Below are 13,738 nucleotides of genomic sequence, written 5' to 3'. Positions count from 1 at the left end.
CTTCTGCTCTTCCAAACAATGAAAGACGCTGCCGGACAAAAGTATTTGTGCAGCGCTGGAATGTTGAAACTCGCTGTCTCCAATAGTGCGCACTTAACTTGTAGGTAGTTAGTGAATTCCAAGATATTTAGAGGCACACATTATTGTTCAATGAAAGCATAATGCGATAGTCTAATGGTCCGAGATCCAAACCACAACCCTGAGCTTGGTGCACCGGAGTTGGTGCACCGGAGTTGCTACAGTTGGTGCACCGGAGGCTGTACCAAACCCTGCTATGATAAAAAGAGTTTTGTCGATGCTTGGCTTGTCATTGCAGAAAATTCGATATCATCAGTGAATGCTAACATGTTTACTTAATTATCAAGAATATTAAAACCACGAACGTTGCTGCAGTTCAAAATGCTCAAACAGAGTGGCTCTAGGTAAAGAGCGAAGAAGACCGGGGACATAGGACATGCTTGTTTCACGGAAGAAGGGGTGGGAACGGGATTTGAGAGGCTACCATGGACAACAGAGCAAGTTCTACGATGACTATAACAAACTGCAACGCCATTAAACATTGTGGATCAGAGATTGGCGTGTTCCAAGAGAGAAAATAAAAAGGGAATGCCTGACGCGATCAAATACTCTTGCGAGGTCAACCTGAAACACATCAAGTTGCTCATAAGACGTACAACAGTACTCAAGAACCGTGCGAGCGACGTGTATGTTAGTCTGTACCGAATGGCCTTTGATACCAGATGTTTATAAGGACCAATAAGAAACGAAGCCGTTACCTGCAAAAGATTTGACAAAATTTTAGCAAAAAATGTCTTAGTCAACGTTTCACAATGTAGTCAGTCTATAACCCTCCACAGAATGCAATTTTTTTGCGGTGAGTACATTTAGGTATAAACATTGTGCGGCATGTTGAGCATTGAAAAAGCCATTCCTTTCATTTCACTGGCTCCAGGAGTGGCGCATCTTGCCAACCACAATAAGACCCTTATGTGGACATATATCATGTACTGCTATCAGGATATACCAACGAATTTGTCACCTTTCGTTACACTGTCTCCAGAATTGGCACATTCTTGATTGCAGCCTTATGCAGGATCGGCCCATTTTACTCGGCGAGGAACCAACGGGTGCCACATTTGAGAGGAGAAGCTTCGCTTAAAAATGAATTTACCCATGCCCGCACACTGGACTTACGGACATAAGACTACCGTTACCATTGAAAAAGACAGTGTACCGTCATTGCATTCGGTTAGTGCTAACCAATGGATCCGAAACTTGGAGGTCAACAAAGATACTTGATCAAAAGCTAACAACCGCGCTGCGAGCGATGCAAAGCAAGATGACGGGTGTAACGGGTATACAGAGAAAAAGAACGATATCGCACCACACTGAAAATATTGGTGGACGATATTGTTGTTGAGCTTTATTGCAACAAGTGGAGTTTACTAGACCATGTGATGCACATTACAGACAGCGGTTGTTTTATTTATATAACAATAGGCGCCAAGCTAGTGCAACCGCCGAAGACGAATGCATACGACTAAGCGCTGTGATGAAACTAAGAAATGCAGATATGAGATTCAACCAATTGACGTGGTACAAGACTAACAGCATATCGAAGGGCCAGTCTTTCCCCGAACAGAAAACAGGTTTGGCTGCGTATGGCGATACCTACTCAAGCACCGCCTGTGTCGGCGAAGCCATACATGTGGTTTTCAATCACCACTATTATAAATGATATACGCTACTGATACAATGCCAGGCCATGCCATAAAGACATCTGCGGATTTCCAGTGACATTGAGAAGGTTGCTTGATGTGGATGTTCTGCTTTAATGTGCCTTGTGATGTCTAGATCTTCAGTCTTATGTCGTTCTTCAACTATATTCCTTTTACAACCGCCATGTTGCGTTCCATCGCTCATTGCCTAGTCGTTGGCTCTTTATCTAGCATTTTCGTTCACCTTCAAGTTTCAAACCTACGGTTTAATGATAACAGAATTCAGTGACTCTAATTTCGCGTTTAATTACAAAGTCATCCTTCCGTATGTAAGTTCGGCTTGCTTTCCCTATATGCGGGCGGGTTTTTATACAAATGCTTATTTTCTTAGGGCTGGCTATCTAATAAAATATTTCAATAATAAATATAGTATGTGGTATTGTTTTCTTAACACCTTTAAAAAACTTGTCGGCACCAGCATATATAATCCCAGTCAGTCATGTGCGCTGTCACGCGCCCTCTATTTCCGATCACCGTCATCTGCTTCTTAACCGATTTTAAGTACAATTTCCAGCTGCCACATTAAATGATGTCGCCATCGACAGAGCTATTCTGCCGTAAGTCTCGTGTGCAAAACGGTTCTTTTGCTTTATTTCTGACAGCTGGACCTCAGTCTTGCTGCGGTCTTCTCGGGCATGACAATGAGCTTGGTGCTGCTCAACGTCAATGTTTTCTTCTTTCCAATGTGTTTGTTTCGAGAAAATGTTCGTTACAGCGCCCACTCATGTTCTCTATGACGACAAAACAATGCGTTCATTGCAGGATCCAGATGTATAGCTCTCAATATTTCCCGCGACCCTTGACAGTCAACCGCTCCTCAAAACTTCATGACATAGCGCTTAGCGGCACGGCGCTGCATCAACGACATGAAGTTTCTCGCTCTTATATTGTCGTCTTTCGCAGCAATAACCTGTGCTTCAAAGTGAGTACATAATTAGCTGTGTAATGTCCGGTTCTTTAGTTTACAGAATACAGTACGAAGAGTACTCTTCCATATAATTACTTACTACCATGTGGAAAAGTTCTGAGAAACGCAACTTAAGCATTGGGGCATGCAAGGCAGAAAGTCCGAAGTAATGTTTGCGTGAGTGCTGCCGCACAATTTTTATGTTACTTTGTGACACTACCTCTGGAACATACAAATGAAGAAGAATCTACAGTTATTATTAATCAAAGTGTTACTTACTTTAAACTTGCATACAAACTTCTGCGTTTCATAAAAGTTCAGAAAAACACTAAACGTTTGTTTATAGTGCAAAGAAATTTAGAGGCAAGCACTTCAAGAATATTTCTTTTTCGCGATGAAGCAGTCTACAAGCTCATTGGATTATAAAATCGTAACCTCAAACTGAACATGTTGGTGAGGTAATAATCCCTTAACAGCCAACAAACTACGTCTTGGTCTGCTTAAAGTAAATTTAGAAATGAAGCATGCTTGCACGACGTGTTTTATCACGGCGTGTCTTACTGTCAGCCATAGGGTAGCTCTCGGTCATCCGGATTTCTGTGTTTTAATGTATACCTTTTACCTGCTTGCGGTCGCACAATGCTTACACTTGTCTTTCTGTTACCGTGTCCGAGAAACTCTTGTGCCAGTGTGCGGGACACACCTAGATTAAGTTCTCATAGTGACATTAACTATGAGATTTGAACATAGTAAAGTGTGTCACCATCAGACATAATATTCGTGACCATATATATGTCTTCCAGCTTCGTCTTTTATGGCCATGTAGACATCAAATAAGTTTGCACCCGTACAGTGTTCTACCCGCCCTCGCATGATATATTACGTGCCGCTTTATTGGGACGTCGCCGCTGTGATAGGCTTCCAAGTTAACCGCCAAAACATTTCGCGTTCTAATTTACAGCCATCTTATCTCGCTTTACCTGCAGTATCTGGCACATATTAAGAGAAATGTGCGCCTATTATGCTGGTAATGTAGTCCAACAACTTCCGTAGCTTGACAGAGCATGACATGGATGGCGCTGAAATTTAGCCCCCTCCCCCCCCCCATGTAACAACAGGTGTGGAGCATGGCGTGGTTGGCTGTTGCGCTATGTGAGAGCTATATTTCAGCTGCACCGTTTATTGAACACACTTGAGCACCAGACAACACCTCAATGCATTTGATGATTGCAAGTTCGCGACGCCTGCCACTGGTCGGCATTTATTGTCCGACCAGTCGGCTTACAGGCGCTGGTGCACTTGTCATTGTCTGTATCACTGTACCACGACAAGGCAAAAACCAGTTGGTGCATTCTATATAAAATGCCCGTGAGAAAAAAATCATATGAATTGAATCGTATGATATGACAGCCTGCAGAAAAGCACGGCGTAGTGCAGTGCCGACATACTTGGACGAGTCAAGGAGGAGGACAAGAATGTTTTTAACGAAGGGAAATAAAGACGCAAGTCGGCCGGCAGAGCCCATCTGTAGCCTACTATTCTACAAAGGGCTAAGTGGAGATACAGAGAAAGAGAGTGGTGACCATGCTATAGTACATTGAACTATATGATAATCGTCTAACCCCTGACATGTGCAGCATGCGCGCAGTGATGCGTCCGCAAGCACATTTTGCACATTCTGTCTCGCATATGTTCTGAACAGACTCGTTTAGGCCCTCCTCCAACGGAAAGGTCCCCAGGTATTCTTTCAACAAACCAAATTCATTATTGGATTCAGAAGCCATCTTGATTCCTCTTCTATTCTTCAACCTTTGGCACATTTCATCAATTGGGTGCACCACCGCACTATTATTCGTATTTAGTGACCTTAAGAAACACAAGACTATGAAGTGTTATGACTATAAAGAAGCGTGATGCAGGCTTTGTGCATAACACTTTTTGTAGAAACAAACATCGTGTTTTTTAGTTCTTCGCAGGCACGCGCTGACGCATCAATGTGGTACACGGCTCTACAAAACGTTGCTATCAGGTTATGCACAAGAGCTCCTGTAAGTACAAGTGCGGTGCTATAGTTGGCAAAACGTTATGTAAGGCTTCCTGTGAATTTTATCAAGACAGTGGCAGCTGTATGTATATATATATATATATATATATATATATATATATATATATATATATATATATATATATATATGTATCAGCGCCCCTGATACAACCAATCGTTTATTATCTGGACATTCGTCCACTTCGTTTGTGTATAGTTTATCGACATTAAACCTATAGCCATCCTAAGTTGCAAAGATGCCTCCAGTGCAGTTATATGGCACCACTCAATGCCACTGAAATAAGTCAAAGTGCCTAGGTACGAGTAAAATCAAGTAAAATTAGTAAACAGTACATTGCCATCAAGTGATAGAGAAATGTGCAGAATATAACCAACCCTTATATATAGCTTTCATTGATTACGAGAAAGCGTTTGATTCAGTCGAAACCTCAGCAGTCATGGAGGCATTACGGAATCAGGGTGTAGATGAGCCATATGTAAAAATACTGGAAGATATCTATAGCGGCTCCACAGCCACCGTAGTCCTCCATAAAGCAAGCAACAAAATCCCAATAAAGAAAGGCGTCAGGCAGGGAGATACGATATCTCCAATGCTATTCACAGCGTGTTTACAGGAGGTATTCAAAGACCTGGATTGGGAAGGATTGGGGATAAAAGTTAATGGAGAATACCTTAGTAACTTGCGATTCGCTGATGATATTGCCTTGCTTAGTAACTCAGGGGACCAATTGCAATGCATGCTCACTGACCTGGAGAGGCAAAGCAGAAGAGTGGGTCTAAAAATTAATCTGCAGAAAACTAAAGTAATGCTTAACAGTCTCGGGAGAGAACAGCAATTTACAATAGGCAGCGAGGCACTGGAAGTCGTAAGGGAATACATCTACTTAGGGCAGGTAGTGACGGCGGATCCGGATCATGAGACGGAAATAATCCGAAGAATAAGAATGGGCTGGGGTGCGTTTGACAGGCATTCCCAAATCATGAACAGCAGGTTGCCATTATCCCTCAAGAGAAAAGTATATAATAGCTGTGTCTTACCAGTACTCACCTACGGGGCAGAAACCTGGAGGCTTACTAAAAGGGTTCTACTCAAATTGAGGACGACACAACGAGCTATGGAAAGAAGAATGATAGGTGTAACGTTAAGGGATAAGAAAAGAGTAGATTGGGTGAGGGAACAAACGCGAGTTAATGACATCTTAGTTGAAATCAAGAAAAAGAAATGGGCATGGGCAGGACATGTAATGAGGAGGGAAGATAACCGATGGTCATTAAGGGTTACGGACTGGATCCCAAGGGAAGGGAAGCGTAGCAGGGGGCGGCAGAAAGTTAGGTGGGCGGATGAGATTAAGAAGTTTGCAGGGACGACATGGCCACAATTAGTACATGACCGGGGTTGTTGGAGAAGTATGGGAGAGGCCTTTGCCCTGCAGTGGGCGTAACCAGGCTGATGATGATGATGATGATGATGATGACATTGCCTTACGCACACGTTTTGTAGGTTCTTGTGGCATGAAGACGTTGCTTCACCGTCTGTTTGGAGGTTTCTTGCAGAATACATACCTACGATTCACTTCGTACCCACGAGAATGAAGTTTGTTTACAATTAGATTTAGAAAGCTAGGACGTGTCGCGTCTAGTCAAATGTCAAACAGGAGCCGTCAGTTCTGATTCTCATGGGTCATTCTAGCTCATCGCAATTATTGAGGGCTACAAACCCAGACCTTACTTAATTAAGGGACAACGTCAGCAAGACATTTTTTCTCATGTTTTCACAAAGGCAATATTAGGATAAAGCAACGTGTGAACACATCTAGCTCTATTGTTCGAAAACGAATATAGTTATTTATTGAGTCAGAGGGTTCGATATTGTGGAAGTAGCGGCGTATGTTAACCAGTGTCGTTACAGTGTTTCAATGCACGTAATTTTACTTGGGAGAGAGACATTGCTCCTTGGTACATTGGAAAAAAAGCTACATTTATTATAAAAGCTTGCGCAACTTAAATCCCAGCTTTGTGGTTGCATAGTAGGAGGAGGAATAGCGTTAAGCTAAATGAGAATTATCTCTGCCCAATGTTTGGTATTGTATAAACCACTATGCCTATCTGTATTGTCCCCAGCCTCTGAAATTGCAGTTATAAAATAATCAAATAATGATAGTGTGAAGGTGTCAGTTAAAATCCGACAATTACACTGACCACCGGCGAGGTCTTTTTAGTGTGCGGCAAACGAATTCGCATAAACTGTAGCTATGCTGAAGTACTTCTCAAGCTCGGTTTTTCCTGGCGGAGACTTTTCAGGGAAAATCAAAGCTTAAGTAGCCCATGGCTTTCCCGAGTGATCGTATTTGGAAAAGAAGGACAGGGGAAGTTTAAAAAATCCTCTGGCACGTCTACAATATCGTGTTGGAAAACATTTTGAATGCTTATTGTGAATTTTCAGGTGTGAACTCAAAAAATAAAACAACTGTAGCAGAGCCAATTTTACGATGACGGTCAGCGGTAATGCGATAAGGATTAAGGAATGTAGAGACACACTCTATTGCTGAATTCACGCTATTTTAAAGTAGTATCATTGGTGTATCTAGGACTTCCATTGTTTCGGCTACATCAAACATACCCAATGTTACTGGTATGGTCCAAATTAACCATCGCAGTCGCTTGCGACGACCCGCCATAAGCACGACAGCATGACGACGACTGTACGGTGACGCAATGACGACCAGTGGAAGACGATGAAGACGTCGATGGAACGACAAAGGCGATATGACGACGACGGCATGGCGATAATGAGGTGAAGAATCGGAATGATGACGATTGTTTAACGACAACAAGGTAACAACGATGGGATGAGAACAATGGGATGACGACGCGTATATGACAACAATGGTGCGACGACTTGTGCGTGACGAGAACGGCACGACGGAGCTGGACTCATGACGGTGGCACGATCCGGATGGCTTGAAACACGAGAACGGATGCATGGCAGCGACTGTTTCGGGATCACTAAATAATGGTGATTTTACGACAACCGCCGAATATTCGGAGTTGAATGACGACAGCATGATAACGATGAATGACAAAAAAGGAATGACATCGATGGTGCCGCGACGACGGCGGTATGATGACAACGGCGTGATGACGATGGGATGACGTTTCTAAAGTTATGGCGATGGTAAAATGACTGCGGAACGAAAACGGCATGTGACAATATCATGACGATTACTGTGACGACGATGAGTGACAACGTTATAAAAAACTGATATGGCAACGAAAGCATGACTACGACCGTATGAAGGTGAGGCTATGACGATGATGGCAGAAGAATGGTGTGAGGACAATATAGGATGAATATGAGTTTTTGACACTGGCATGATGACGACTATAGCGTTACTGTGTATACCTAGGCGAAACGCTCGCGGTTCGATCATAGAAAGATTCCAACGGAACGTGCGGCGCGCCATTGGCTAAGCCCATAGTGACATCGTACCTCACTTGCAGCAAAGGTGTGGTGCGCCATTGGTTACGCCGATGGTGACGTGTTTCTCTCTCGCAGCAAAGCACGTGCGCAGCATTCTCTCTCTGACTCCGCAATAGTTTCAAAAGTGTGTCCCTGTCTTTAAATAAACGAAATTTGTGTTACATTTGTGCCGGTGTTACACATGGTAAAAGCAATACATAACCGTGTCATAAACAATATGACTAACTAATTACGAAACACAAATGCCTAGCATAATTCAGGAATAGTTTGATGAATATATTGGACTAACACAATGAACCACGCATTGCCCCCCTGTATGATGGGGATTATGCGAAGCCCAATGTGACGCATTTCAAATAAACGATTTGATAAACCCAAGCCAAACGTACGCGTAACCTAATTAAGAAACACAAATACGTAACCAATAATTTAGGAAGTGTCAAATAAACCGGTGGACTGAACCCAGTGATAAAAACCGGGGACGTAAATCTCAGATAGACTAGTTTCCCATCTCTACGTGGTGCACGGGTGGGAGCTTTTTTTCGCAGCCGGCACAAGGGCGCTGTATTTATTATTATTATTAGCATAACTTATTAGCACAGAGATAGTTTCGCTCTAGTGGTGCATCATGACCGAATTATTTTTAGTTGCAATAACCCTAAATACAAAATTAAAGAATGATCTCGTCAGCATGTCGGGTGTTTCTTCATCTGCTTTACCAAAGCTTTCATTTCTTCAATCATAATTTCCTACTTAATGAGCTGGCTTATTAATGTGTAGCTTAACAAGTTTTAACATTGTTTAAAGGTAATTTAATGTTTCTGAACTTGACAGTATATACCACGTGATTGCTTGTTCATGCTAAACGTTCGCTTATCGGGTGTCTTAGTGGTGATCATAACCATTTGAGTCATTAGGAATCACACGTACATTACCAATCATGAAGACAGCTACCACAACTAATCAATTCCGCGGTGCTGACGTCATGGCAGAATCGTCTGCATTATATATCTATCATTTAACAATTCCCATAGCTCTAACACCTATTCTATCAAGGGCAACGTGTTCATTAACGCATTGGCATGTGTAGTGGGCGACAGCTGATTTGACTAGGCCATATTTTTTCTAGTATCTGTTGCTACGTCTCCTTATTTTACTCTATGTCGGAACAAGCGATCACTCTTGAATATTCTACAGTCGGCCTCTTGACCTTGAGCAGCGAAACAGTCCAGCTAATATAGGTACCTTGCCGGATGTTCCATATGGGTTACCTTGAAATATTTCTTAACCCTGTAATCCACATGAAAACAAGTATGCTACGCAGATTTTATACCTCAAACTTCTTATTTGCGGACGATAAACGTAACACATAGCCTACGGTAGTATTTTGGATGCACTTGAGAAAGATTTGAGACGTGGAAGTTCAGCAAGAAAATAATTAACAAATTATTTAATTCGTAATTACATTAAATGTACTTTTGTTCTTCTTTTGTGGGTGAGTGAATTCGCCATGGCCAGAAAAAAAAGGCAGACAAGTTCTGATTTTCTTTTATATGAGATTGTCTTTGGCTGATAATTGCTAGCAAACGTCTTTTTCCTTCTCTATCTCTTCTCTCTTTACTCTTCAGTGAGTCGTATGTCAGTGGTGATGAACTTGAAGGGTGGGATAACATTCGACATCGAGTACTGTGTTGGCCACCATTACAGGGAAGCTGTTTATGGCTAGGCTTCCGCGAGTTTTTATTCTACAGCAACACAATTATACCGAACCACGCATCCTGAACCGTGCAGACCCCGCGTGGCGCAGAGCCGTTAGTGAAATAATTGAATTCCCGAAAGTAAAATGCGTCAGAAAATTCGTTGGGTTCGACTGACACAAAACATAGCACATGTGATAGCGTATGACTGTAATTTGAGCGTACTAGAAAACATAATTCTGCTACGGGTAAACTCAGAAGGAAAACCCTTTCCGGCTGCCGTTTCTGGTCTGCCTAAAAGTAGCAGCGGCGCGGCCCTTTGACTTACTTGAAACACCATCAAAAAATAACCACAAAGCAGTCCTTCGTGCATAGTGCTTGCCTTCAGCGTATCCAGGAAAGCATTACGTTTACATATCCTGGAGTTGCAGGGAATCCCCACAGGCCGTCAGGCATCCTTGACTGCTATCACGTGCCATTGTTAAAGGCGAAGCTTAAGGGTCCTTCCAAATTTAAGTGTGTACGCATGCCTTTCGTCACGGTGACCAACGATCAAGACAATTAATGTGTTCGTACCTTTATTTAACATTCATGCCTCACATCTGTGTCTTGTGCCATACAGTTTCGCTGATCATGCATCTTCACAGAGTGGAATGACTCATCATTATACTATTGTAGTTTTGTTTTTCACCCATCCTGGCGGCGTAGGGGCTATGGCGTTGCATTATTAAGCCCTATGACGCGGGATCAAATCCCGACCGCGGCGGCCGCATTTCGATGAGGGTGAAATGCAAAAATCCCCTTGTATCCCGTATAGGGTTGCACGCCAAATAACTCCTGGTGGTCAAAATCAGACCGCAGTCACTCACCACGGCGCGCCACATATTGAAATGGTGGCTTTGGCACGTAAAACATCAGAATATAATTTTTCAGTTTTGCTTTTCAATTCAGCTACAAATACGGGAAGCAAGAAACGTGTATTCATAATATGCGTTTATTGCAGCGTTTCATTATTCGTTTTCACTACAGTGAAACCATACATGAGACGCATTGTTATATTTTTAATGTGTTGCACTTACCCCTTCCTAAAAGTAAATACTTTACTTTTTTTGCAGTGCGAGCCCCGAAATACATTTTTTGGCTTTTGCGGTATCGGATGCACATGTAGGCCGTGGAAGAAGGATTACCAGTGCCTGTCCATATTTGACTTGGAGTAAACTAACAAGGAACAAGATTAGCTGTTTGATGCCGCGGCGGAATTCACTGTGAACACGGCTAAACCTCCAATAAATGGTACGCCCTTACTGCATCTTGGCGTTCTTTCTAAACCATTGTTTGCTAAGCAACACATCAAGAAGTCACGTATAAAACCAAAGTTACGAAATCTCATATGCAGGATGGGAGTGCGAGCGCGACCACCTCGTCAGTTACAACGATCATACCCAGCACTATAAGTTAGTCAAGAGAACCATGCCGCTACCGCACAAAGCACTCAATAAAGCACAAGAAGTCACGAACAGGTGGCTTCAGGCGGTCACTTAACCATGCGCCGCCGTCCTGCACAAATTATTTTCGGATGCCCACCCTCACAATGCGTGTCGTTTTTTTAATGATATAGCTAGCCTTGGGGGCTCACATGTTCTGCGGTTGCCCCCTGGCGCCGGGGCCAGGACCACCAAGAAAGAGTGGGACCGAGCACCACGCAACTCGTACCTTGAAGCACAGCTCAGGGCTGTCCATCGGGCCCACGACATGGCGGAGTGGCATGGCCTCTCTGTCCCGACGTGGGAGCGGCCCGCTGCGCGCTAATCGTGCGCACCGACGGACCTCAAGAAAGTAAGTCAACTATCGATCCATCCATATAGAAAAATGTGGACATATTTGCAATGCCCGAATGGAACCATGATCGCATTTATAAGGTAAGTGCATCGAATATCTGTGTTCATCATTGAATTATTAGCCAGTACCGCTAGTCTCTCTCCTTGACGCAGATAAAATATTTTCTTCTTTTATTCATTAAAAGGCGCAAGCGTACAAAAGACATAAAACACCGAGAACATTTTTCCCTGCTCAAGGTATCAGAAACTATTAATTTGTTTACTAACGTCACATGCATCAGTAGCCGCCCAATAACTGTGCTGCTGGGCAGCTGAGCACGAGATCTCAGGATTGATCCCGTATCCCCTGGCCGCATTTAGATTGGGATGAAATACAAGAAACGATGACGTACCATGCTTTTTAATCGCTGTGAAGAAATTGCAGTGATCAAAACAATCCGAAGCCCTCGAATACAACTTCCGTCAAAGCCAAATGTGCGAATTCGTGGCGTTATATTCCCTGTTAAACGAAGAAAGAGGTTTTATTTCGCAACTGTTATACACTTACAGAACTCGCGGCTCACCGCAGTGTCCATCAGATGGCCTCTACAAGGGGTCTTGAAAAATGGGCCGTCTTCCACGCCTCAAAGTATGTCGTCAATAGTCCCTCCAAAGCAGATCTGACGACCCACTGAAGTGAGAAATTGCGAAACCTGACTACTGCTTTAGGGAAAATGGCTTCCAGATTTTCTTTTCGATGTTTATCTGACCATTGGGATATTAGTTAAAATGGCCATTTAGAGAAAGCTGCTTGAGCGTCTCACCAGGGCGCCTAATTGGTTACTAATTAACTCTCTAGGATCGAACTGCGAGCCACCTTCGCGATCTGGCACGCACACCATCGCTTGCCGAGTGGAATAACGCACAGATAGGGCGCCCCCACAAATCTGCACATGTACAATCATTCTGTATATAAAAACTCGTTTTCTAAATAAGATTTCCAGTTGCTAGTAACGCTTTGTCCTGCGTTTGTCCAAAGGATCCGCTTTCGCAGCGCTTGGCACCATGCACAGATCAACTCATCTTTAATGCAGCTCACATGTCTACCCTAACTGCATTGGCGCGATACAACATTTCTGTGTGGGCTATGGTTGGGAGTTGCCTTCATGAGAGCTTGTTGAGCAATAATTGTTGTGACTGTCAGTGCTGCACTGATGTCTTCAGCGTTTAAGCGAACATAAACGTCTTATAGTGGTAGTGCCCTAAATACAGCCAAATTATAGTGCACTGCGGAGAATAGACGTTTGTTCACTGTCTTTATATATGCTACTAGAATACCGTCCCTAGCAATAATCGGCTGATAGGGCAGTGAAGATAATTTTGTGCTTCTTGTGATGGACTATCTGACTCTGTGGTGATTTCCACACACACGTACGTACGCAGTGACAGCTTTCAAGCTCCGTCTTTCTTTACCCCTTTTCCCTATCCCCAAGGTAGGGTAGCCTAACAGACGTCTTTCTCATTAACATTGTCAACATTAGCCTTCTGTGATTCATTTTCTTTCTTTTAAACCCATGCATTTAGCAATTCAGAATTGTGTAAGGGTACGACTTGATCGGCATACAAGATCAAATTAAATAATAGATATAGTACAGCTAGAAGGTAGGAAAACCCGCGCAGCCAGAAGATAATAATTTCGAAGTACATATGAAAATAACGTGGAATAATATAGTACTTAGCCAGATCGAAGGCGTCTTAAACAACAAACAGAACGAGCAAGGATATACACGAGAGAAATTGGTGTACATAGGGAAACACGGCGAAGTTACACAGCAGAACAAGCGAGGAACGAGGGATCGTAGCAAATAAATATAAACAGTTTGGAGTAGCTTTACACTGTAGCGTGCCTTTGCTTTGTTTTTTTTTCGGATATAAACGCATTGAAATATTTGCACCCCCATGCATTTGTCTGCTGCTCTATTCCACAATATTC

The 13,738-nt window shown here is 43.0% G+C and overlaps 1 long non-coding RNA gene across 1 annotated transcript; it reads left to right on the top strand.

Moving 5' to 3' along the window:
- Positions 1-2,541: 2,541 nt before the first annotated feature.
- On the top strand, positions 2,542-11,464 carry LOC142574106 (uncharacterized). The gene is made up of 4 exons (XR_012826421.1): positions 2,542-2,700; positions 4,652-4,733; positions 11,044-11,221; positions 11,325-11,464. It is a non-coding gene; the product is annotated as an uncharacterized LOC142574106 (long non-coding RNA).
- The last annotated feature ends 2,274 nt before the right edge of the window (positions 11,465-13,738 follow it).

Source organism: Dermacentor variabilis, chromosome 3, assembly GCF_050947875.1.
Source record: "Dermacentor variabilis isolate Ectoservices chromosome 3, ASM5094787v1, whole genome shotgun sequence".
Lineage (NCBI taxonomy): Eukaryota > Metazoa > Arthropoda > Arachnida > Ixodida > Ixodidae > Dermacentor > Dermacentor variabilis.
This window is presented reverse-complemented; position numbering and strand designations above follow the sequence as displayed.